This window comes from Crocuta crocuta, unplaced genomic scaffold (assembly GCF_008692635.1).
Source record: "Crocuta crocuta isolate KB4526 unplaced genomic scaffold, BGI_CrCroc_1.0 scaffold217, whole genome shotgun sequence".
NCBI lineage: Eukaryota > Metazoa > Chordata > Mammalia > Carnivora > Hyaenidae > Crocuta > Crocuta crocuta.
Window position 1 is genome coordinate 435,453 of NW_027532208.1, and position 26,334 is coordinate 461,786.

At 46.9% G+C, this 26,334-nt stretch overlaps 1 protein-coding gene across 1 annotated transcript in view; it reads left to right on the forward strand.

The window, feature by feature from the left end:
* Nucleotides 1-26,334, forward strand: part of COL26A1 (collagen type XXVI alpha 1 chain) — a 120,794-nt gene that overhangs the window by 26,768 nt on the left and 67,692 nt on the right. The gene's annotated exons all lie outside the window — the stretch shown is intronic.

A 26,334-nucleotide genomic window follows, 5' to 3' on the forward strand; every position in this document is an offset into this window, starting at 1 on the left:
GTCCTGCCTTTCTGTCCCCCCCACCCCCCACCCCCCGCCGCCGAGGGAGGGTGGGTGGAGAGGGCCCAGAGCTGGGGCCTTCCTTCTGAGCCCTTGGACTGGGTCCCAGGCTAGGTCCCAGGCTGCCTCTGCCACCCGAGGGGGCCAGATGGCAGCACTTAGGTGGGGCAGGGAAGGACGACAGCAAACCCCCGCCGCGCTCAGGGCCAAGGAAGCGGGGTCCTGCCCCACCAACCGACAGGTTTGCAGCGCACCTTGTTCCCATGTTAGCCGGTCAGTCTGGAAGCCCAGGGACCCGTTTTGCATTTGGTAACGGTGGCTTTCTACAACTTTGACTTTCTGATAAAATTATTCTCTCCTCTTTTTATTACCCAACTTACTGATTTTTTTGTTTTACGTATATGCTTTTATAAGTTAGGTGATAATAAGGTTATGATAACATATGATATGTTAGGTATATGCTCTTACTGTAAACGCCTAAAATTCTTTGGGTCGCAAATAATAACGTAAGAGAAGTAGCAGTAATAATAATGATGATGATGCCTCAGCTGGCCCGTGGCCCAAAGCGGAGCTGGAGGAGGGGGCTAGGAGACAAAAGGGTCCAGCTCTACTGCCCTTCCTGACTTACAAGGCACCTGATCCTGGGAGGGGACCTGGCTCACACTTGGGGGAGCATAGAACTGCCCATGGGTCTTTCCTCGGAAGAGACCGTGAGGGGGCTGAGGGGTGAGGGGAGGCCAGACTCCCCGAGGTGGAAGTGGGGGTGTCTGGACCGCGTACTTGATATGAAAGACCACCGTTCACATCAGGTGCCCGGTTGAATCGGAGGCCCTCAGAGCCAGGATTTGGGTCTACCTTTCCTGTCAATGTCACGGCCATGGGGAAGAGACACTCCAGTCATGCTGCCTGGATTCTGCAAGGGGCTGGGGAGGCAGGGGTTTCTAGGGAAGTGATTGATTTACCCTGAAGTAACTGACTGAGTTTTCAGTGATCAATAAACTGAGCAATGTTGGACTCATACAGGGAAGTACTGAGTAGGTCCGTCTCTCTGCTTATCTTTAGAGGCCTCTGCTCAGCATTGGGAATGCTTCTGGGCCCTTCTTTAAGCTCCCAGAGCCTCTGAGCCCCCCCGGCCTCCGTCGTTGCCTTTGCTGACTCTAATCGTGTGTTTCCGTGTCTGCCTCCCCTGACTGCCGCTCGCCACCCTGCAGACTGTGTTTCTTCTAAGGGTAACGAGCCGGGCTCTAACAAGGTCCCTCCCTCCTCTGCTGGAAACCACTGTAGTACTTAAGCATGTGTGTTCTCATCTCTCTTCGTATTCTCTTTACTAAAGGAATCAACTAGTAAATGAAGTCTAAGCCTCAGGATGTCTGAGTCCGAAATAGGTCATGAGCATGTGTTTGACGGAACTCATTGAGGTAACCATGAGAACAACAAAAGAGATTCAAAAGGAGATTTGAGAAACTGATATACACGCAGATAGGGGGAGGGGGCCCAGACCACCCTTAGGTCTGATAATCTACTGGGAGAACTCAGAGCCGAAAAGCTGTTGCACTCACAACTGATGGTTTATTACAGTGAAAGGTACAGATTCACATCCTCCAAGGGAAGAGACCCGTGGGGCAGGGACCAGGAGGGGTCCCACGCAGAGCTGCCAGGTGAGGCGCAGGCGGCCATTCGGTTCTCCCAGCACTCGTAAAGCAAGTTGACAAAGTGTGACCAGACGCTGGGAGAAACCTAAGCCCTTATTTGCCCTAGGATTGTGCGATGGTTCGCATTTGCTAATTCAGAACGATGGTGACTTTAAAGAGCACAGCTAAGGAGAATTAGCCATGTCTAGGTATCTGTAACTATAGGTGTAGATCTAGAAATGCTTTCTCCTTATTACAAAAGCAAGCACACGTTTGGTGTAGACAAGATAAAAATACCCAGAATCACGCCTCTCAAGGTAACCTTGAACCTCACTTTGGTGAAAAGCTTCCAGACTTTTTTTTTCCTGTGCTTTCATGTCGGTTGGACGCTTTTGATAACTTCTTTTTCACACATAAGTTTCCATGAATGTTTCTCTGTGTCGATAGATAGCATTCCACAGCACATTATTAGTGGCTGTGAAATTTGGGTATATATTTTATTAACTGAACCCCTACTATAAGGTATTTAAGTTGCTCCCAAGTTTTAAATTATTGATAACATTACTGTAAACATCTTTTTTTTTTCTGAGATAAAATGTACATACTCTGAAATGTACCACTTTTTTTTAAGTTTTATTTTTATTTATTTTGAGAGAGAGAGAGAGAGTGAGCGAGCACGAGCGGACAGAGAGAGGGAGAGAAAGAATCCCAAGCAGGCTCCATGCTGTCAGTGCAGAGCCCAGTGTGGGGCTCAGACTCACAAAGCATGAGATCAAGACCTGAGCCAAAGTCAGATTCTTAACCAACTGAGCCACCCAGGTGCCCCTGAAATGCACCACTCTTTAAATGTAAGCTTTGATGAGTCTGATACATGTGGATGTTTCCATCACTGCCTGGAAGGTTCCTACCTCTTAGCAACCACTGTGCTGGTTTCTATCATCATAGATCAGTTATTCAAGTACTTGTTCTTGAACTTCATATAAATGGAACCATGTAATATATTCTCTTGTGTGTGATTTCTTTTAATTATTATAATGTTTTTGAGATTTATTCATATTGTGATATGTGTATCAGTAGTTTACTCATTTTTATTGCTGGGTGTTATTCTATTGTATAAATAACCACAATTTTATTTATGCATTGTCCTGTGGATAGATCTTTGGGTTATTTCTAGTTTTTGGCTTTAAGAAAAACACTTCTGTGAACATTCTTATGTCTTAATTTTAAGACATACATATGTGGATCTATGTCTTAATTTCCCTTGGGTAAGTCCCTGCAAGTGGAATTGCCAGGTCATTTTATACATTTAGCTTTATAGGAAATAGCTGAACTGTTTCCCACCAGTTCCAATTGCTCTACATTGTTGTCAACATTTGGTGTCAGTCTTTTTCATTTTAGCCATTCTAGTGGGTCTGAAATGCTCTCTTGTTGTGATTGTAGTTTGCGCTTCTCTGTTGACTAATGATGTTGAGAATCTTTTTGTATGTCTATCTGATGTACTTACCAGCCATTCTTATAGCTTCTTCTGTGAAGTGTCTGTTCAAGACATATGCTCATTTTTAATTAGGTTGTTTAACTTCCTAAGAAATAGCCAAATAGTTTTCCAAAGAGGTTTTAACGTTTTACAGTCCTGTAAGCAAAGTGTTCCAGTTGCTCCTCATTCTTGCCAATATTTGATGTGTTAGAATTTTTAAATTGTAGCTGTTCTAGTAGGAATGAAATGGAAAGTAGTTGTAATTTCTTCTTTTAAAGACTACTTTGACCAATCTAGTTCCTTTGCATCTCCATAAAAACTTTATACAACTTACCAAAAATGTCTACCAAAAAAATGTCTGTTGCAATGGAGAGTAGGATAGACCAGTTTGGGGAGAATGGGTACCTTAATAATGAGTCTTCTGATTCATGAACATGGTATAGCTTTTCATTCATTTAGTTATTCATTCATTCATTAATTTTCAGCCTGCAGAGTAGAGGTATTATTTGTCTTTTATTAAGTTTATTTCTAAGTATTTTGTATTTTTGGTGTGTGTGTGGTTTTTTTTTAATGGGATTGCTTTAGGGGCGCCTGAGTAGTTTAGTTGGTTGAATGTCCAACACTTGATTTTGGTTCAGGTCATGCGTTGAGCTCCACTCTGAGCATGGGACCTGCTTAAGATTCTCTCTCTCTTTCCTGTGCCCCTCTCCCCTGCTCACACTCTCTTTCTTTCTTAAAAAAAGAAAAGGGATTGCTGTTTAAATTTTCAGTTAATAATTGTTTTTCTGCTAATATATAGAAATATATTTGACTTTTAATATTGACTTGGTATCTAAAAACCAGATAAATTCATTTATTAGTTCTGTAGATTATGGATTTTTTTTTTTGGTTTTCTACATAATCTCTTATATTCTTTATGAGTAAAGATATGTTTGCTTCTTCTTTTCAAATATTAATGCATTTTGTTTTATTTTTCTTGCTTTATTGAACTGGCTAGAACTTCTGGTAAGATGTTTAACAGAAGTGGTGAGAACAGATGTAGTTGCCTTGTTTCTGATCATGGTGGGGGCGTTCTCCATTTCACTATGAAGTATGTTGTTAATGGTAGATATTTTCATATATTCCATGCATCAGATGGGAATAGTCACTTTTAGTCTTAGTTTGTTGCGACTATTCATCAGGAATAGGTGCTGAATCTTGTCAAATGCTTTTTCTTCATCTATTTTTAAAAATCTTTTCTTTTGTTAAAGTGGCAAGTTATATTGACTTGGAATACTAAATCAACCTTTGTTCTTGGGAATAATGTTATTATTACTGGGATCAACCATATTTGGATATAGTATTTTTATATATCTGTATTTGATATTTATCTATAATTTTCTTTCCTTATAATGTCTGTCTGTTTTTTGGTTATGAGGTTATGCTGTTCTCATAAAAAGAATTGGGGAATTTCTCCTCCTCCTCTATTTTCTAAAAGCATTTTCTTGTAAAGCTGATATTACGTTTCCCTTAAATGCTTAATAGAATTCACAGCAAAGCCATGTGGACCTGTAGTTTCTTTGTGGGGAAGATGTTGATAAACAAATTTGTTTTCTTTAATAGACATAGGGCTATCCAGGTATTCTATTTCTTTTCTTTCTTTCTTTTTCTTAATGTTTATTTATTTAGGGGAGAGAGAGAGAGGGGCGGGGAGAGAGCAGAGAGGGTGGGAGACACAGAATCCAAAGCAGTCTCCAGGCTCTGAGCTGTCAGCACAGAACCCAATGCGGGGCTCAAACTCACGAGCCATTAGATCATGACCTGAGCTGAAGTCAAGGGCTTAACCAACTTAGCCACCCAAGTGTCCCTAGGTGTTCTATTTCTTAATTTAATAATTATTTATTCACTTTAGAAATTAAATTTATTGGGGCGCCTTGGTGGCTTAGTCAGTTAAGCATCTGACTCTTGATTTTGGCTCAGGTCATGATCTCACGGTCATGAGATCGAGCCCACATGTCAGTATCTGTGCTGGGCATGGAAACTGCTTGAGATCTCTCTTTCTCTCCTGCTCCTCCCCTGCTTGTGCGCTTTCTCTCTCTCTCTTTCACTGAAAAAAAAAATCAAATTTATTGAGGTGTAATTGACAAACAACTGATTACATATATATGATTTACACACACTAGGAGTATACAGATTAATAAGTTTTGACCCAGTGAATAACTTTCTACAAAATTCTCTTCTCTTCAGTATTTTGTCCACCAAATTTGCCTCAGCTTCCCTAAACTCTGATTTCTATCTCTTCGACTGAGAGCAATTGTCATGTTTTACTTAGTCTTCCCACCATGAGCTCCGGTCCGGTTGGTGTCTCCAGGAATTGTCTTGTTTATTTTCTTCTCTCAGGAATCACTGTTCTGAACTGCCTCCTGTCCAATATCTACAAACATTTGTTTAATAAATTTTGTCCAGTTTCCTAGTTGTTTATGGTGGGAGAGCAAGTTGAGTATGAGTTAGTCAATCATAACTGGAAGCAGAAATTTCACCGTTTTAGAGAGAGAGTGTGTGTGCGAGAGTAGGGGAGAAGGACAGAGGGAGAGAGAGAATCTTAAGCAGGCTCCACACCCAGCACAGAGCCCAATGTAGGCCTCCATCCCATGACCCTGGGATCATGACCTGAGCCAAAATAAAGAGTTGGGTGCTCAACTGACTGAGCCATCCAGTTGTCCCTGAATTTTTATTTTTTTTCTGTATTATTTTTTAGTAGTTTTAAAAACAGTCTGAATCCATTTATCTATCCCACCATCCTTTGTGCTTTTGTTGTCATCTGCTTATAACCTAAATATGGTAAAAACCTCCCCGAGTCAATATTATGGTTTTGCATTCAACAGATTATCTTTTTAAAAAAATTTTGTATGTTTTTATTTTATTTTTGAGAGAGAGAGAGAGAGAGCACGAGCAGGGGAGGGACAGAGAGAGAGGGAGACACAGAACCCAAAGCAGCTCTAGGCTTTGAGCTATCAGCCAGAGACTGACGCAGGGCTGGAACCCATGAACTGGGAGATCATGACCTGAGCAGAAGTCAGACACTTAACTGACTGAGCCACCCATGCGCCCCAAACAGATTACCTTTTTGTTTTTATTTTTTATTTTTTTATTAATGTTTTTTATTTATTTTTGAGAGAGAGATAGAGACAGCATGAGCAGGGGAGGGTCAGAGAGAGAGGGAGACACAGAATCCAAAGCAGCCTCCAAGCTCTGAGCTAGCTGTCAGTACAGAGCCCGACGCGGGGCTCAAACCCACGAACTGTGAGATCTTGACCTGAGCAGAAGTCAGACACTTAACCGACTGAGCCACCCAGGTGCCCCGAAACAGATTACCTTTTTAACAGGTGAAGGAAGGACAGGAATCTTCTGTTTATCCTAAGTTATCATTTCCAGTTATCATATCATCTTTATTTCTCCTAGAGCTCTGAGCTTCCATCTGGGATCCCTTCTCCTCAGCCCAAGAAGTGCTTTCAGTATTTCTTGTAGTGTAGGTCTGCTTGTAGTGAATTCTCTCTTAAAAACATGTTTTTAGTATCTATTTTGTCTTCATTTATTTTTATTTATTTATTTATTTTTTTTAATGTTTTATTTATTTCTAGGAGAGAGAGAGAGAGAGACAGCATGAGCAGGGGAGGGTCAGAGAGAGAGGGAGACACAGACTCTGAAACAGGCTCCAGGCTCTGAGCTGGCAGTCAGCACAGAGCCTGACGCGGGGCTCGAACCCACGAACCGTGAGATCATGACCTAAGCGAAAGTCGGACGCTTAACCGACTAAGCCACCCAGGCGCCCCGCCTTCATTTATTTTTAATAATCAGTGACTTACTTGACGGGCAAATACACATAACATAAAATTTACCATTTTAGCCATTTTAAAGTATATCATTAATTCAGCGGTTTTAAGTACATTCACAAGCACGTTAACAACCAACACCACTATCTAGTTCCAGAACTTTTTTATCCCTCCAAAGGGAAACCCTATACCTATTAAGCAGTCATTCTTCATTCCCCTTTTCCTTTAGCCCTTGGCAACCCCAAATCTGCCTTCTGTCTCTATTGATTTCCCTGTTCTGGATATTTCATATAAATAGAATCATGCAATATGTGGCCTTTTGTGTCTGCCTCCTTTTACTTAGCATAATGCTTTGAAGCTTCATCCAAATTGTGGGAGATATCCAAATAATGAATAATATTCCATTATATGGACAGACCACATTTTGTTTATTCATTCATCAGTTGACGGACATTTGGGCTGTTTCCACCTTTTGGCTGTTGTGAATAGTGCTGCTGTGAACATTCATGTACAAGTTCTGTTTGAACACCTGTTTTCGATTCTTTCTGATATATACGTAGGATTGGTATTTCTGAGTCATATGGTAATTCTGTGTTAAACTTGCTAGGAACGGCAAAACTTTTTTCGTCGTGGCTATACCATTTTACATTCCTGTTCCATTGTACAACAGTGTACAAGGGTTACAATTTTCTTCATATCACCTCCAATACTTCCATTGTTGAAGAATATTTTCATTGAGTTCATAAATCTGGGTTGATGATTTTTTTCTTTCAGTGCTTTAAACAGACCGGTAATTCCACTGTCTTTTGGCATCCATTGTTTCTGGGGAGAGGTCTGTGGTATCATTTTGTTGTATCATTCCTTTCTGGAATGTCTTTTTTTCCCCCTGACTGTGTTCAAGATTTTTCTTTATCCTTGTCTTTAGCAGTTTGAGTATGATGTTATCATTAACATCATAAGATAAGGTAAGATTTTCTTAATTCTGCTTGGGCTTCTTTGAGCATCTTGGATCTATAAGCCAATGAATTGTGCGTGTGTGTGTGTGTGTGTGTTTCCAAATTAGGAAAATTTTGTTCATTTTTTTTTCAAATATTTTTTCTTCCCTATTCTCTCTTCTCCTCTAGATATTTCTCAGATGTTAGATTTCTTCATATTATCATCGAGGGTTTGTTTTTTCCCCACTTCTTCAGTCTAGACAATTTCTCTTTCTTTCTTTCCTTTCTTTCTTTCTTCTTTCTTTCTTCCTTCCTTCCTTCCTTCCTTCCTTCCTTCCTTCCTCCCTTCCTCCCTTCCTTCCTTCCTTCCTTCCTTCCTCCCTTCCTTCCTTCCTTCTTTCCTGAAAGAGAGAGCACATACAAGCAGGGGAAGGGCAGAGGGAGAGGGAGAGAGATAATCCTAAGAGAATCCTGATCTAGTGTGGGGCTCAATGCTACAAATGTGAGATCATGACCTGAGCCAAAATCAAGGATTAGATGTTTAACTGACTGAGCCACTCAGGCGCCCCCAGTCTAGATAATTTCTATTGATCTGTCCTCAAGTTCATTGACTCTTCTGATATCTGCAGTCTTCTGCTAAGCCCATTTCAGACACTGTCTTTTCTGTTCTAGAATGTCCGTTTCTCTGTGTGTTTGGTTTATAGTCCCCGATAAGATTTCTCCATCTATTCACTTATTACAATCATAATTTATTTTATAAAATAGAATTTCGATATAATAGCTACTTTGGAAGCCCTTTGTCTTCTCTTTCCAAATCTGGGTCATCTTAGGATTTGTTTATATTGACACTTTTCTCTTGATTTGGGTCACAATTGCCCTCGTCATTCTTTCCATATTAATAACTTTTGCCTCTACACTGGACAGTTTGAATGATCCATTGGAGAGATTCCGGTTTCCTTTAAGAATGTTGATTTTTGTTCTAGCACGCAGTTATATCACTGTACATTTGTGAGGCCTCGGTTTTTACACTTCATTGGGTGGGTATGTAAATCCCTTAGACCTGGGATATAGTTTTTACTCCTAAGGCCTGGCCGTCCTGCGGTCTCAAAGGCCAGCCCTAGGTGGAGATACTCAAGCCCCAGTTTTGGAGAGACACAAGCTCTAAAGGTCTCCCTTCTCTTGGGCAAAAGCTGATCTCTCTGCTGAGCCATTGTGACCTTCCCGCTCTTGTTTTCTGCTCAGCTCCTTGGAATCTCCCCTACACACACAGGCATGATTCAGGGGTCAGCCAAGGACTTCCGCAGAGTTTGTACACAGAGTTTGGGGCTCTCTGCTCTATTTGCTTGTTTCTTATTAGATTTCTTCCTTCACTTTCCAGGTCCTCTGGCAGCCTTCAGCCTAAACAACTGCAGGTTTTGACTTACGTTCCGGCCACTCTGCACTGCCTGAACTGAATCTTTCCCTCAGGGGAAAAGCCATGTAATGTAGCAAAGTCTATTCTCTTTTTTGCCATGGTTGACTTCCTTCAGGTTCTGCTGGACTTTTATTGCTCTCTAGGGTCTTCAAATAACTTTTAAGATTATCTAGACTTATAATATTTTTTAAATGTCTATTTATTTTTGAGAGAAAGACAGAGTATGAGCAGGGGAGGGGCAGAGAGAGAGGGAGACACAAAATCCGAAGCAGGTTCTGGGCTTTGAGCCATCAGCACAGAGCCCAATGTGGGGCTCTAACCCACGGGCTGTGAGATCATGACCTGAGCCGAAGTCATTCACTCAACTGACTGAGCCACCCAGGCTCCCCGAGACCTTATAATCTTTACTTAGACTTAGTCTGATACAAGCTCCTCCATCATTATTGGAACAGAAAGTTTGTGACCATCTTTTCGGTGAAACCTGTGTCAACACCTTTAATGATTTCCTTAGGACCATTTCGTATGTAGAATTGTTGGTATACATGAGGGGCATACATTATGACAAGGCTTTGGAATCATGTTGCCAGATTAGCTGATGACACTGCTTTGGACAGACTGAGAGATGCTCGGGAGGGGCGGGCAGAGAGTGTTGTCACCATCTGTGTCTCTCTGTGGTGGCCGGCATAGTGCCTGCCCCATAGCTGGGATTCTGGAAGGGCTGTTGACTGATTCTGCACCTGGAACATGATGGGGGACATGATCAAAGGACTCAGTATGAAGCACGGGATACAGTGCCAGTCCTTTACCTCTAGATTTAATTTAAAAAGTAATTCCTTAACCTGCATTCCACAAGGAGATGTTCCTCCACTTAGCTCAGTTGGCTGGAAGCAGAGATGATCTCATCACCTTTATCAACATCATATCATCACGTCATTATTTCTCACCTTTGAATTGGTACTTTACACTTTTTTTTGATGTTTATTTATTTTTGAGACAGAGAGACAATGCACAAGCAGGGGAGGGGCAGTAAGGGAGGGAGACACAGAATCTGAAGCAGGCTCTGGGTTCCGAGTTGTCAGCACAGAGCCCGATGTGAGGCTCAAACTCACAAGCCGTGAGATCATGACCTGAGCCAAAGTTGGACTCTTAACTGACTGAGCCACCCAGGTGCCCCTACTTTATTTTTTAGTTTTTATTTGTTTTAAAATTTTTATTTATTTATTTTTTTAATGTTTATTTATTTTTGAGACAGAGAGACAAAGCATGAGTGGGGGAGGGGTAGAGAGATAGGGAGACACAGAATCCAAAACAGGCTCCAGGCTCTGAGCTGTCAGCACAGAGCTCGATGCAGGGCTTGAACCCACGAACCGCGAGATTATGACCTGAGCCAAAGTCGGATGCTCAACCGACTGAGCCACCCAGGCGCCCCTACTTTATTTTTTAAAATATTTATTTATTTAGAGAGAGAGAGATGCACAAGAGTTGGATAGGGGCAGAGATAGAGATAGAGAAAAGAGAGAGAGAATCCCAAGCAGGCTCTGCACTGTCAGTGCAGAGCCCGATGTGGGTCTCAATCTCATGAACTGTGAGATCATGACCTGAACTGAAATCAAGAGTTGGATGTTTAACTGAGCCACCCAGGTGCCCTGGTACTTTATACTTTAGAAAGGACTTTCAGTCATGCTGTTCTAGATGCATGGTATAGACAACGTTTGTCTCTCCCCCACAAATGTATACGTTGAAACTTGTTCCCCAATGTGATAGCGTTAAGAGAAGGCCTTTGGGGTGATTAGGTCTTGAGGGTAGAGTCCTCATAAAAGAGGCCACAGAGAACATTCTTTCCCCTTCTACCCTGTGAGGATGTGCTGAGCCAGGAAGCTAGCCATCGCTAAACACCATATCTGGTGGCACCTTGATATTGGCCTTCCCAGCCTCTGGAACAGTGAGAGGCAAACACTTGTTGTTTACGAGCCCCTGGGCATGTGGCACTTGGTCATAGCAACCCACACAAACTGAGACAGATGCAGAAACTGAGGCTCAGAGATGTGAAGAGCCTTGGCCAAGGTCATCCAGCTGAGAGTGGCTGACGCAGAACTAGAACCTGAGTCTTTTGTTCCTGCCTAAGTGCTCTTCCCTCTGAGCCTCCCGGGACCTTTGAGGTTGTGGGAAATACAACTCACAGTTGTCCCTTTACAAAAACAGGTCAGCAGGATGCTTTCTGAAATACCTAAGGGTCTCGGTCCCTGGTGTTTTAGGGCCCAGATCTTGTGTGGTGTTATGGAGGAGATTTGCTGTAAAGTTGATAGACTCTACCATCAGAAGACAAATTTAACTCAAGTAGGGGATTTTTTCCTTTTGTTTTGTTTGATTCCTGGCTGGAATCCTAGCCAGGACGGGAAGTAAGCCCCTGCCCTTCCACATGGGCAAGGGTGGGCCCAGGGCCGGGTGACGTAGCTAGTGCAGCAAGCATTGGGCTGATTGATTTGAGTCCAAGATGGTGCCGACCTTGGACCCCTGGCTCGAGCTCTATGTATGAGTGTGTTTGTGTTTTGAATGGCTGAGCGTTCAAAGCCAGGAGGCGTCCTCTTGGGAGGAGGCTGCTGTCTTCCTGGCCGGTCTGCAGAGCTCAGCATTTTAGGGAAAGGATTCTCAGTGAATCTGATGGTGTTTCCGAGACTTGCCTACCATGGCTGTCATTAAAGGGAGGGACCAGCAAGTGAGGCCATTTATTCAAATTAACTGAGGACCTAGAAGGTTCCAGGCAATGTGTGCTAGATGCTTGGATCACACTGATGGAAAGGGGACCTCAGGAGCTCCCCGGTATGGTGTGTGTGTGCACGGGCCAGAGGAGTGGGAAGATAACCCCAATGCTGTGAAATGAGGGCTTTGCTGAAGGTATGTTTGATTCGCTGTGGGCCCCACAGGAGGTAAGCACTGGGGAGGGGGTCTTCCTTGAGCTCTAGGCCTGACCCTCTGGATCCAACTTGGATCATTCTCTTGGGACTCCGCTCTGCTGGGAGCCCCTTTCTCTCTCTTGTACAGTCATCCCTCTCAACTGCTGGTTCCTTCCCCGTCAGTACATGACACATCAGGCCTCTCTTATCTTTAAGAAAACAGTCTCATTGAATCTGCATCATCCTTCAGCCACCACCCGGTCCTGAGCTTCCTTTCTTGGCCAAGCGTTTCCCAGACTCAAGCTTCCTTGTTTCTAGAGTCTTCTGCAGTCTGCGAGGTCAGAACTCTGCCTCACTTACCTACTCAGACAGTCTTCTCACCAAGTGACCTCTGTGCAGGTGATGTCCTTATTTATTATTTATTTCTACTTTCCTGGCCACTGCCAACCAGCCGGAACCTGATTGGTTTCTTTAACAAATGTGTGGTTGCAAAGGCAGTTTTCATGTGTGTGAGATGTGAGGATCAGCTGCTGGATCTACCATTATCCCCATTGTATAGATGAGTAACTGAGGCTTAGGGAAATCTTGATTTTTAAAAAATTTTTTAATGTGTGTTTATTTTCGAGAAAGAGAGAGAGAGAGAAAGACAGAGTATGAGCAGGGGAGGGGCTGAGATAGAGAGGGAGACACAGAATCCGAAGCAGGCTCCAGGTTCTGAGCCATCAGCACAGAGCCCAGTGCGGGGCTCTAACCCATGGGCTGTGAGATCATGACCTGAGCTGAAGTTGGATGCTTAACCAGCTGAGCCACCCAGGCACCCCAGGAAATGTTAATTTTTATGTGAGGCCCTGCTGGAGCCCATGGAGAGATGGAGGCCAAGTGACAGGAAATGGAAGGTGCCATGGCCACTGCAGGCTGAGCTGGAGAGAACATTCCATGGGGCCTGATCCTTCAGTCACTTCTAACACCTGCCTCATCCTGGCACCATTGGCCCGGAGAGGAGGCGAGCTGAGGCCCTGTTCCGTTCAACATCTGCTCTTGCTCTCAGCTTCAGCAGACGGCACGGCCTTCCCGGTGAGATTCTGGGCCCTTTGATACTCTGTCCCAGCCTGGAGTGGTTTCAGCTGTTGGGATGGGGTTTTGTTGTCAGACAAGCATCTTTCGGCACTTCCCATCATGCTGTGTGGGGCTGTAAATATCCACAGATGTCACCTGCCTTTTCTTTTTCTGGAAAGCGCTTGCACGGGGACCAGCCCAGGTCACAGGCACATCTTTCGGCTGCTGGGCCGTCTGCACGTCCAGAGGCCTTTCAGCACTTACCTTGGCGGCTTCTCTGCCCATGGGTATTTCATGGGGGTTGGGGGGCAGGAGCCAGAGTGACGCCCCAGGAGATAAGTGCAAAGCTCGTGAGTTTTCTGAGATTCTTCTGAGCCCCATGACCTTAATGGAGTGATGCAATTGGGAACTGCCCTCTCTTTTCCCAGAAGAGGGGTCTATGCCTCTCAGAAGTCAAGGACAGCCCACAATCAACAAGCCAGAGGTGGGCTCATTGGACCAGGCCTTTCTTGGCTACAGCCTGCTTCTATCCTGATCCTAAGCTCAGTGATTTCTAGAGAGGGAGCTCATGGGGAAAGGACTCCTACCCACTGTGGCCTGAGGAGATCAAGTCAGGTCACGTGGCCAAAATCATGTGAATAGAGAAACTGGGGAGCCCAGAGAGCCATCGAGGTTTGGGTTCCCCAGGACTCAGGCTCTGGGAGGGAGACGTTGGGGGTGGAGTCTACCAGGGGTACGCTGAGGGTCAAGACCTGTTATGGGAAGGGGAGCAGGGTAGATGGAGAAGCATGAGATTTGAGGCTGCAGTGAAGGCCTCAGCCCACCCCACGGGAGCTCTGAGGTGTGACGACCCCTCTTCCAGAAGACTCCGGGGCCGAGTGGTTGGGCCTTCATAGCCTTGAGTTGGCTGATGATTGGATGTGGCTGCCCAGAAGGGGCCATGATCTTGGGTCTTCATTGAGGCAATTCCTCCCGAAAGGGCTGATGGAGGCAAGCTCCCAGCCCGAAGTGCCCCGAAAGCAGCTGGGGGTGAACTCTGAGTCTTGAACCCTAAGTCTGCCTGGCTGATGCAGCCTCCACAGTGAGGGTCTGAGCTGCTGCTTGAGGGCAGTCCGGATGTCCCCGTTCCCCAGTAGGAGAGCCCCAATCTGTACCTTGTGTTCTCCTCCATATAATAGGTCACAGAATTCATGATCCAGGAACTGGGCAGAACTGAGTTCAAATCCTGATTCCTTTGCTTCCTTTCAGCCTCAGGTGACCCCTGGAAAGTTGTTTGAACCTTGACCGTTAGCTTTCATGTCTACAAAAGAGGCCAGAGGTGGCTACCTGGCAGGTGTGTGGTGGAGACAGGCAGGGCATGCCCTTCCTGCTCAGGAAGTGGTAGCTGCTATCTTGTGTCCAGCGGGAAGAAGTGTATAGGGACCAGAGAAAGGAAGTCCCAACCGAACGGCAGTTTGTTCTCACCGTCCAAAGTGGGGTAGTGAAAAGTCAGGGCAGGCCTCTTGGAGGAAGTTTGAGGGCTGTGGGTGAGATCCCGTCACCGTCAGATTTGAGATGGCCTCTGGGGAGGCACCACGCTCCCGTGGCTTTCTGGAGCCTCCCGTGGCCTGTATCTGCTCTCCACTGGGAAGCACCGAAGCTGGTCTGGCCGCTCCTGCGATGGCAGGGCAGAGCCTGATGGCCCCAAGGGCAGCCTGGGTTGGGAGGGCATAGGGAGGCTTAGGGGATGCTGCGGAACATTCTAGATCATGCATTGCTTGTCCTCTCCCCTTGCATTGGGAGCTTCTTGGGGACACAGACCGAGGAGCATTTCTACCTGTAGAGCTGACACAGTGCCGATTCTGAGAGGCTTGGCCCCGGGAGACCCTCATTCTGTAGCTTCTGGTGCTTTGCCAGCCCCAGCTCTCGCCTCCAGCCCTCACCACCGAGGTGACATCTCAAGGCTGGCAGTGGAATGTGGGCAGGGGCTAGGTGGCCTGGTGGGTCTACCCAGACCCCTCTGCCTCCAGAGAGGCTGTGGTTGCTGCCCTCACCCAGAGGTACCTGGGTCCTTACGTCCTGGGCAAGTGTTTCCGTGTTTTCAGACAGCTGCTCCTTTTAGGTCTCAGAGCCTCAACCCAGGCCTCATGCCTGCGTGTAGGTGAGTGTTTGCACTCCCCCATCACACAGTGTTTCTGCTCTCTCTTGCTGAATGGACTCAGTTTCCCCAGTCCTTTTCCAGACCAGACAGGCCAGTGTGGCCTCCAGCCTTGCTCTCTCTCCCTGGCCTCCGGATCTCGAGAGCTGGTACATGAACGATACCCAGACCAGCGTAGGGCTTCATTCTGCACCCGATTTGCCGTCGGTGCTCCATTCAAACATTTTCTTTCCAATGCCGCATGACTGACTGAAGCCAGCCTGGGGGGCACTGGGAGCCCAGAATGTTCTCTCTGCCTCCCTTTAGCAGAGTCGCAGCCCCTAGGCCCTGGGCTGGTGGAAGGGGAGGGGCCCTTACATCCTTTGCAGAGTACTGGGAAGTGCGCGTGGGTAGCATAAGGCATCAGGCCTTCCCACATAACCGGAAACCTGTGGACAGAGGGTGGTGGTTTTATATGCAAGACAAACAGAATGGAGAACAGAATCTCACCTCCCCGAGGGCTCCCAGATGGCCTCCCAGAGTGCGAGCATGAGCCAGGCCAGCCGGCTCAGGGCAGGGGCACCATGCAGCATCACACAGGGGCAGTGGCTTTCCACCCAGCCGACCTCCCTCCTCCTTTCTGTTGTCATATTTTGCCAGCGGTGGCTCCGTTTTCCAGCTAGCACTCCCAGCATGGGGATCTGGGGATCGTCCTCTGCCGAGGGATTCTGTTCCCCTCACCTGCCAAGATGGTGGAAAGACCACGGTCCTCAACCCAGACAAAGGGTTGAAATCCTGCTTCCACATGCCCATTCTGTAGACAGGTCACTTCCTCTGTCTGACCCTCAGTGTCCTCATCTGGAAAGTGGGCACAATGTAAACTGTCTCGTATTGTGTATCAAATGAAGTGGATAAAAAGTACCTGGTGTGACGACACAGTCAGCAGCACACAGTTGATCCTTAATGCATGGTTCTTGTTACTGATCATTGGTCCTAACTCTCCAAATGCTGAGCACGATGGTATTAGAAACACATATTGACTGGGGCCCCTGGATGGCTCAGTTGGTTAAGCGTCCGACTTCGGCTCAGGTTATGATCTCACGGTTTGTGGGTTTGAGCCCCGTGTCAGGCTCTGTGCTGACAGCTCAGAGCCTGGAGCCTGTTTCGGATTCTGTGTCTCCCTCTCTCTCTCTCTCTGCCCCTCCCCCACTCATTCTCTGTCTCTCTCTGTCTCAAAAATAAATAAACTAAAAAAAATTTAAAAAAAAGAAACACACATTGACTGATGTTGGTGTCTTCCTTCCTAGAATATGGATGCTTAGGACCAAAATGAATTGTAAAACTGAGATTATGTCCTGGTGTGTGTATGAGAGAGACGGAGACAGAAGAAGATATATTCCATCTTTACTTTTTTTTTCTTTTTTTGATCATGACTAAGTTGTGAGTACAACATAGGACTTGGGCCCATAGACTCATGGGGCACCAGGGGCCTCAGAAGTGGGGTTTACTTAGCTGTGGTGAGCCTGAGCAGCCCTGACTGGCAGAGGGCATCAGGAGCCATGGGCCAAAGTGAAAGACCTCGCCTACAAAGGTTCTCTCGGGGATTGGTAGCTGGGGGCTGGGGTCCAACCCACTTCCCCTTGGAGGAGACTGGTCAGCACCAGAGATGCTGTGAATGGAATCTGGGAGGTGGCAGGGACAGAGCCTGGGGTGGGTGTGAGGCCCAAAGTCATGGCTGTCTCTGCCTGTATGGGTCCCTTAGCTATTGGCTTCTCCTCTGGAAGTGGGGTTCTAGCAGCAGTGCTGGGGGGGGGTGCGCCCTTGCAGTGCGCAAGCCCGTGGCTCCGCACTCCCCTCAGCGGGGCTCCCGGCTGCCTCGGAGCAAGGCCTCCTGACACTGAGCTCTGGTTATTGTAAACTTCCCGCAGAAGGAAGCATACCTTACCGTGATGTCATGTCTAGACACCCAGGTCAGGTATAAATTACGGAGACAGAGTAGCATGTTCAGTGGTTAGCTGTAAAACTTTAACGAGAGTTTTCTGTGGCTCGAACATGTGTGGGGAAGGCTATTCTGGGGAGAGGAGGAGGAGGAGGAGGAGAGGTGCTTGCTTCCCTTTTAACTTCCTCTCCGGCTGTCTGCAGGCCGAGAGGCGGGCCCTCAAGACTCAGCAGAGACCCTGGTCTCAGGTGGCGGTCATCCGGAGCGGGAGGGGCCCGGTGCTGGCAGCCAGAGCTCTGCCCTGCTGAGCCGGGTGGACCTTGGGCAGGTCACAGCCTCACAGGGCCTCAGTTTCTTTATCTGTAAAATGGGGGCAGGGGATACAATCTTCCAGCACAAATATTTCCCTGTCCTCGTCCTCTACGACCTGGCAGAGCAGATCAGCAGACATGCGCGTCGAGCAGAAGACGTGCCTTTTTGGGTTTCAGACCTACCTCCTGGGGCTGTGGGGCTGTGGAATGTGGCAAGACAGGAATGGCTTCAGGGGCTGTGAGGGGCCTTGCGGACAGGGAGTGGCCTGTCCCGGAAATCCTGGAGTCTTCTCTGGAAAAGGCCAGCCACTCAGCCAGCAGCTACGGAGGGGACGTCTTTGTGGAAAAGGAGATGGACGCTTTTGTGTTTGTTTGTTTTTTTCTGACACCAAATACATTGTCCCCACACCGACTCTTCAATTTTCTGACACCAGCTCAGCGTCCAGCACTTCCATTTTGTTCTGATGCTGACTGCCTGGTACGAGCACAGACCCCTCAAGGGAAAGGGCCACAAGACCACCCCCCACTTCGGATGCCGGCTACAAATGGTCCCCGAGCTTACTTCTGCCGCCCTGCCGCCCACAAATTCGTGGGTTCCCATAACAACCCCCTGCCCCGCAAGGTTGATAATTCACTAGACTGACTCCTTCAACCCAAGAAAGCAGTGTCATTGTGACTGTGGATTTACTAGAAAGGATGTGCTCAGGAACAGCCAAATGGAATGGGGCCAAGGCCAGGGGAAGGGGCACAGAACTTCCGTGCCCTCTCTGGGCGCACCACCCTCCCGGCACGCCACTGTGTCCCTCAGCCCGGAAGCCCCCTGAGCCCTGTAATTATGGAGTTCCATCACCCAGGCACGATGGATGGCATCGTTGGCCATTAGCGATTGAACTCAGTCTCTGAACTGAAAGTTCCAACCCCTCATCACGTGGCTGGTTCCTCTGGGGACCAGCTCCCATCCTGAAGCCACCTAGGGCGCCACCAAGAGTCACCTCATTAGCATGGACCCAGGTGCAGGCTGGTGACGAGTAAGAAAGATGCTCGGTTCTCTCAGGAAATTCCAAGGGCTTTAGGGGCTCAACACTAGGAACTGGGGATCCAATATAGATATTTTATTGTACCACAGACACGAAGGCCTTCCAAGCTGGGACTGGATGCCACAGAGTGTGCCAAAGACACTCACCTTGGGGTCTTAGGCTTGAGGCCCGGGGAGGCCCTGGCATCTTGCAAAGATATTCCACAATGCCTGCAACCGGGGGTGGGGGGACATGACATAGGGGCCTCGCCCCATCCCTGCCCCTGGAACAGCACTGACATCACAGCCCCAGGGCTGGGGTCTGGCCCCGCATGTGACTGAGAGATGGCAGACCACTGGACTGGGTTGGCTGGCGTTGTGTGGCGCTAATGCCTCTGCTGTGTAGGCGGATCTGTTCAATCCTGGTGGCACTAGAGCCACATGACAGTCAGCCATGAGGAGCTCTGGGATCCCAGGGTCTCTGGGTCAGGCTGTGCTCATGATGCCACAGGAAAAGGACCCCCAGGAGATGACAGAGCATCTGGGATGAAGACATCCCTTCCCTCAGCCAACTGTTCCCCTGCCACGTTGTGTTTATGAGGTGCCCACGTGCTCTAAGGAGCCCATAAGCACTGCAGGCCATGGCACAGAGTCCGGCTCTCCCAGCTGGACCCTCAGCATGTGGAGGTGGTGCCTTTGGCCCTGGGTCCCCTGTTCCCCCAAGAACCTCCCAAATGTTCTTCATGACCATGCCATTGCCTGGAGCTTTCCTCAGGAGGGGCTGCATTTCCTGACGTGGAGTTGGAATCTTCCAGAATCCCCGAGCCTTGCTCTGCTTTGAATGGTTATTTATTGCCTGAACCTCTCACTCAATGCTTTTCTCACTGGCTTGGGATTTTCTTCTTTTTCTCTTAATTGCCTACGTGTGTATCTTCTCAACTAGTCTGTGAGCTGCCCGAGAGTTAGAACTTTCTCTGCTGGTTTTTGGTCTGCAAGGACCACCCCATCCCCTCCTCCAGAGGTGGAGGGGAAAAAACGGGGGTTTGGAGCCTCCAGACCTACAAGGCAAATCTGGCCTCCCTCCCCACCAGCTATGAAATTTTAAGTTTTTAAATGTTTTATTTATTTCTGAGAGAGAGAGACAGACAGACAGACAGCATGAACAGGGGAGGGTCAGAGAGAAAGGGAGACATAGAATCTGAAACAGGCTCCAGGCTCTGAGCTAGCTGTCAGCACAGAGCCCGATGCGGGGCTCGAATCCACGAACCGTGAGATCATGACCTGAGCCAAAGTTGGAGGCTTAGTCAATGGAGCCCCCCCTGGAGCCCCAGTTGTTCATGTATTTGGAAACAGAGTGTGTGTGCGTGTGCATATGCGGGTGTACTGTCTGTGTGTCAGGTGTGCATGATGTGGGGGGTGTATGTTAGCCTGTGGCTTGTGTGGTATTGTGTGTCTGTGGTCTATGTGAATTGTGTGTGCGATGTTTGTGCCTGTGTGTGTGCGCATTAGTGTGCAGTGTGTGAGGTTTATGTAGCGTGTGGTACGTATAGATGAGTGTGTAGTGAGCCCTCAGGGATGTTCTCTTGGGCTGCTGAGACTCTTGAGATAATGTGTCCACCTTCGTATGTGGAAGTTGTACATCTCGTCACCTGCCTTCTGGAAGCTGAGTGGAAGGGGGGGACTGGGTGGGCGGCATCTTGACTTTCAGTGTATGAACTTGCACTCAACCCATTGTTTTTCACTACGGTTCTCTCACTCTGTTTTACCTCCTGTCCTTCCATCATGACTTCCCCTGTTTTCCCTCCCCAGAGAGTATGTCTCTGATTTTCTTCCTGAGTGGGCAGGAGGACCCAGAGACCCTCCTCCTTACAGACTTTGAACCTGTCCTGGTTTTAGCTCCCTTCAATCTTCCCTTTTCAAAGTACCTGATAGGCTGCCATTGAGGGAGGGGCGTTCTGCAGCCATGGAGGAGCTTCCGCTGCTGTCCCTGCCACTGACTGGGGAATCCTAGGAGTCGTAGCTCAGCAGAGCCAACTCCCATCCATCCATGTGCTTTGCAATTTCCATATTTCCACCTGCTGGTGACTCCCTTCTTGTTTTCTTTATCCTTGTCAGTGTGTACCTTTAAAAACCCCAACTACTCTGTCACTTTAGTGGGGAGGTCTCAGGAGAGTATGGTGGCAAATGTGCATCTGTCATCTGTGCCAGATACAGGTGAGCCAAGGGACATGTCATGTCCCTTTGTGGAGGTAGGTCACAACACAGGGCACTTGGGCTCAGCAAAGCTTAGTACTTCTTACCATCCTAATGGTCAAATTAATCTCTCTTTTTTTTATATATATTTTTATTTATTTCTAGGAGAGAGAGAGAGACAGCATGAGCAGGGGAGGGTCAGAGAGAGAGGGAGATACAGACTCTGAAATAGGCTCCAGGCTCTGAGCTGGCAGTCAGCACAGAGCCCGACGCGGGGCTCGAACCCATGAACCTAAGTGAAAGTCGGATGCTTAACCGACTAAGCCACCCAGGTGCCCCAAATTAATCTCTCTTTTTAAGAATTTAATTAAGAGAGAGAGAGAGAACATGCTCGAGTGCACACATGTGTGCATGCAAGCGGCAGGGGGGGGGCGCGGGGGGAGAGGCAGAGAGAGAGAGAGAGAGAGAGAAAATCCCAAGCAAGCTCCCTGCTCTCAACCCAGGGCCCAGCACGGGGCTTAAATTCACCACCTGACCCAAAATCAAGACTCAGACGCTTAACTGACTAAGCCACCCAGGCACCCCTTAGATTAAACTCTTAATTTAAAAAATTTATATAGGGAATATTTCAGGCATAATGAAAAGTACATTAAACACCCCATAAGATACTTATGTAGCCATCACTGGGATTAAATAGTGTTGTGCCATTTGTATTTCAGAGCAATTTTTTCTCTTTAACCTTTTATTTAAAAATAATTCAGGGCAGTGTATTTTTTGTTTTTAATGTTTGTTTATTTATTTATTTTGAGAGAGAGAGAGTAGGGTGGGGGCGGAGGCAGAGAGTTGGGGGGTGGGACATGGGATCTGAAGCAGGTTCTGCACTGACAGCAGTGAGCCCCATGTGGGGCTTCTCACTCAGGAAGTGTGAGATCATGACCTGAGCCAAAATTGGACACTTAACTGTCTGAGCCACCCAGGCTCCCCAGGACAGTGTATTTTTAAAAAATGTCACAGGTGGGGCGCCTGGGTGGCTTAGTCGGTTAAGCGTCCGACTTTCGCTTAGGTCATGATCTCGCGGTTCGTGGGTCCGAGCCCCGCGTCGGGCTCTGTGCTGACTGCCAGCTCAGAGCCTGGAGCCTGTTTCAGTCTGTGACTCCCTCTCTCTCTGACCCTCCCCTGCTCACGCTGTTTTTTTCTCTCTCTCTCCTAGAAATAAATAAAACATTAAAAAAAAAATTTAAAAAAAATTTAAAAAAATAAAAATAAAAAATGTCACAGGTATGGCTTAAGTCAGGGACAGTTAAAGCTATAATATATCATATAATAAATTATTCAATGTCTTCATTTATATCTATAAATAATATATATGACTGTGTTTGAAAATTTGTAGGCACTATGTTCTGCTGAATCCATCCTTTTAACAGTTTGTTTTTCCACTTAAGGTATTTGTGAGATCTATTCCTATTGACTCTTTAACCTCTCCCTCATCTTTTTAACTGCTTTACAGTGTTCACTTGCATGAATATACTGCAGTTTTATTTATCACGCCTGTTCTGAAAGACATATTTTTTTCACATTTTCCACGGTTATGAGCAGAACTACAGGGAATACCCTAGGACCCTTGTGCACATGAGCAAAGACTTGCCCAGACGGAGAAGGTTTATTTTTAACTTTTCTAGAATTTGTCTAATTGCTCTCCAAACTCTTTGTTCCAAAGTCAGCTTTACCAGGAGTGCACACAAGTTCCCCGTTGCTCTATACCCCAACCAATATGTAGTGTTACCAGCCACGACTCTGTGTACCTAATGGATGAGCAATTGTATATTGTTTTGAGGATTTGTGTTACCTTAATATGTCTGAGTTTCAGCTCCTTTTGGGTTTTTTTGTTTGTTTGTTTGTTTGTTTTTTGTTCAGAAATCACTGTATCCAGCCATGACGCTTGAACGATAGTTCAGTTGGGTATAAAATTCTAGGTTGACAGGTATTTTCCCTCTGCACCTTGGAAACATTATTGCATTATCTTCTGGCCTCTGTGGCTGCTGTTGAGACATCTACTGAAAGTGTTTGGGAAATAACTTTTTTCCTTGGGTTAGTTGTGATTTTGTCTGTCTTTCGTGTTCTGCAGATTATTGTGTCTTGTCTAGATATGAATAGATTTACTTCTGGTTGGGATGCACTATGATGCTTGACTCCTTGATATATGAAGATCTATATGTATTCAAATAAATTCCAGAAAACCCCAAGCCATTATCTCTTCAAATATTGCATTTTTACCCTTTTGTTTATTCTTTGTAGACAAAGAATCTGCATCCCTTTTTTAAAATGTTTATTTATTTATTTTGAGAGATGAAACATGCAAGTGAGTGGGGGAGGGGCAGAGGGAGAGGGAGAAAGAGAATCCTAAGCAGGCTACATGCTGTCCTCACAGAACTGGACCTGGGGCTCAAACTCACGAACTGTGAGATCATGACCTGAGCCTAAATCAAGAGCAAGACGTCTAACTGACTGAGCCACCCAGGTACCCCTAAAGAATCCACATTCTATTCTCCATGTTTCTAAACCACTCTTTCTATTTTTTCATTTATGATCCACTTTTGCATTTGGGGTAATTTTCTTGGATCTGGCTTTGCTTTTATTAATCCTATCATCAGCTATGTCCAATATGCCTCTTGACCTGTCAGTTTACCTTTTATATTTTTAATTTCTACAAATTATATTTACTTCTTTCTCATTTCTGTCCTATTTCCAACTCTTCCTCTTAGCTTTTTAATGTTTTAAAACAAACTTACAGTATATACACTTCATATTTCCTTTCATATTGGAATTCTGTATTTTCATGTTGTTGGCATTCAGTCTTCCTCTGATTGTCTTATTTGTTCTCTCACTCATGGGAGCTTATTTCCTTGTTTGTTTTGCAATTTTTAAGTTTATATATTTATTTTGAGAAGAAGATAGAGCACGAGGAGGGAGAAAGAGAGAATCCCAAGCAGGCTCTGAGCTCAGTGTAGAGCCAGACACAGGGCTTGAACTCATGAAGTGTGAGATCATGACCTGAGCTGAAATCCATAGCTGGATGCTTAACTGACTGAGGCCCCACCCCCACACCCCTCCGCAACTGCCCCTGGTTTGCAGTGTTTTTTGGTGCGTTCATCTTTGCACAGTTGTTTTCCTGAGAATCCCTCGTAGCCTGAACTGTGGAACCTTCTTCCACAGAGTTTTACAGGGCACTCCAGCAAATCATGAGGGAGGAATACTTTTGTGTTAATTACTTGGTTTGTGGATTTCTTTTTCCTTTTTTTTAAAAAAAAAGTTCCTTTCTTTACTTTGAGAGAGAGTGCACGCACATGAGAGAGAGCAGGGGAGGTGTAGAGAGAGAGAAAGAAGAGGAGGGAGAGAATCTCAAGCAAGCTCTGCACTGTCAGCACAGAGTCCCATGTGGGGCTCGATCACATGAACAGTGAGATCATGACCTGAGCTGAAACCGAGAGTTGGAAGCTTAACCGACTGAGCCACCCAGACACCCTGGGTTTCTAAAGTTAATTCAGACCCCACGACCACACAAGGCATGGGTCTGAGATTTGGGTGAATCAGGAGAGATTATCTCCATTGGTGAGGTAGGAATAATGTTGCCTACCACAAAGGGCCATCAGGACTAGTTAAGGATTTACATAAATAATCTAACCCCATGGTACATACTCAGTAAATGCTGGCTACCATGATTACATTGATCACATATGTTTTCTTTCCCTTTATTGATATTTTTGTGGGGCCTACCTGGAGCCCTTTGAAAATAAAGTAGCTCATTTTTTTTCATGCAAGCCATGATCTTTAATTGTGCCAAATGTATTCTGAGAAGGAGATGGGGGAAGAGCAATAAAACTAAAAGTGAGTATTCACAGGCTATACTAGTTATGCTAATATTAATTATCTTCTATCTCCCCTATCGTTAAGCCCACAACACAGGATGCTGTAACAGTCAGGACGGACCAGGTTACACTTTGGTAACAAAGAGCCCCAAGATTTCAGGGCGTTGACCCAACAAAAGTTTCTTTCTTACTCAAGCCACCTGTCCAGCACGGGTCAGCAGAGGGTCCAGACCCCCAGGTTGACTGATGTTCAGCCATCTTTGCAGCCACGTTATCTGTTATAGGTGGGGGACCAGAGAGTTGTACACAGACTTTTCACCACCTCAACCTCTCATAACTTATTGGCCCAAACCAGTTGTGTGGTCAACTGGTCACATCTAAAGGGTGAAGGAAAGGTAGGGAAGAAAATGGGACGTTGGGTGACTACATCTGCTGCAGGCAGAGTAGGAAAAAAACTGGAACTTTTGTCAGATGCCTTCTAAGGGTCCAGCACTGTGCCAGGCATATTTCCCACGTTTCCTTCCCAACTCGCAGCCAGGCTCCTGGGTGGAAGAAACCGGAGCTCCCAGAGGTGAAGGAACTCAGGCCAGCCGCCACATCTAATTAGCGACAAACCCAAAATTTAAATTCTACCTCCTGACTCTAGATCGAGTATTTCTACCAGGAGAGAAAGAGAGCCAGAGACACGCAGGGACATGAGAGGAACCTAGAGGTCAGCTCTGGGCACGTCAGTGCCAGGAGGCAGTGCTGTCTGTCCCCGTGAGCCCCCAGGAGCAGGTGATGAGCCTTCTGGCTCACCTGTGTGAGCCGTTCGCCCTTGGACTTCAGAGGCTGGTCATGCCGTGCCAACTGCGTGCATAGTTGGCCACACCTTCCAAAGTCAGGCATAAATGCTGTGTGATAAGTGTGAGCTTGGAGCCTTTGTACCATAACTGTTGTGCTGCTGGGGGGCGCCAGGGCTCCCCTGGGACATACACTTGGGAGCTAATGGACCAGAAAGAACGTGGTTCTCTTGGTTAACTTCCTTCTCTGTGCTGCTCTATCGCCTGTCCTGGCCTTTTACCCCCGCCTGTGGCTGCCTTTGATGGCATGACTGTTTTGGCCAGGATGCTGGGGTCTTCGGATTCATTGCTGTGTCCCCAGTGTCCAGGATTGAGCATTGTCCTGAAGAAGTCTCAGGACAGGCTTCTTGGTGGGACAGAACTGCCTGTTCAAACAGCCCTGACAGCAGGTCGCCGCAAACTGGGGCTGTGGGGGAGTGGACGGAGGAGGGTTGGAGTGAGTCCAGGCCTGGCCGCTGCATCCGTGCGACTTCGGGATGCTCCATCCTTTTTCCCAGCCTCTGACTCCCATCCCAGATGGTGGTGTATGGGGCCAAGTGATCTCAGCAGGTCTGAGATTCTCTGGGATTCTGGGATCCGTCTTCACCCTCCAGCCATGGCTGAGCCTTGGGGAAGGGATGGGCAGGGATCATTGGCCCTGGGGTGGAACCGGCTGAATTCTCCGTGTCCTGTGGAGCCCGAGGCTGTCTGTGTCCTACCCTGTGAAGCCCAGTCTTGGGGTTCGCAGGCCAGACTCAACAGAGACCTTGAGGAGGGAGGGGGTGGGAGGGTGACTGAGCTGGGACTCCCCCTCCTCCCCCAGGCTGCTCTGCAGGGGGCGGGGGGGGGGGGGGGTG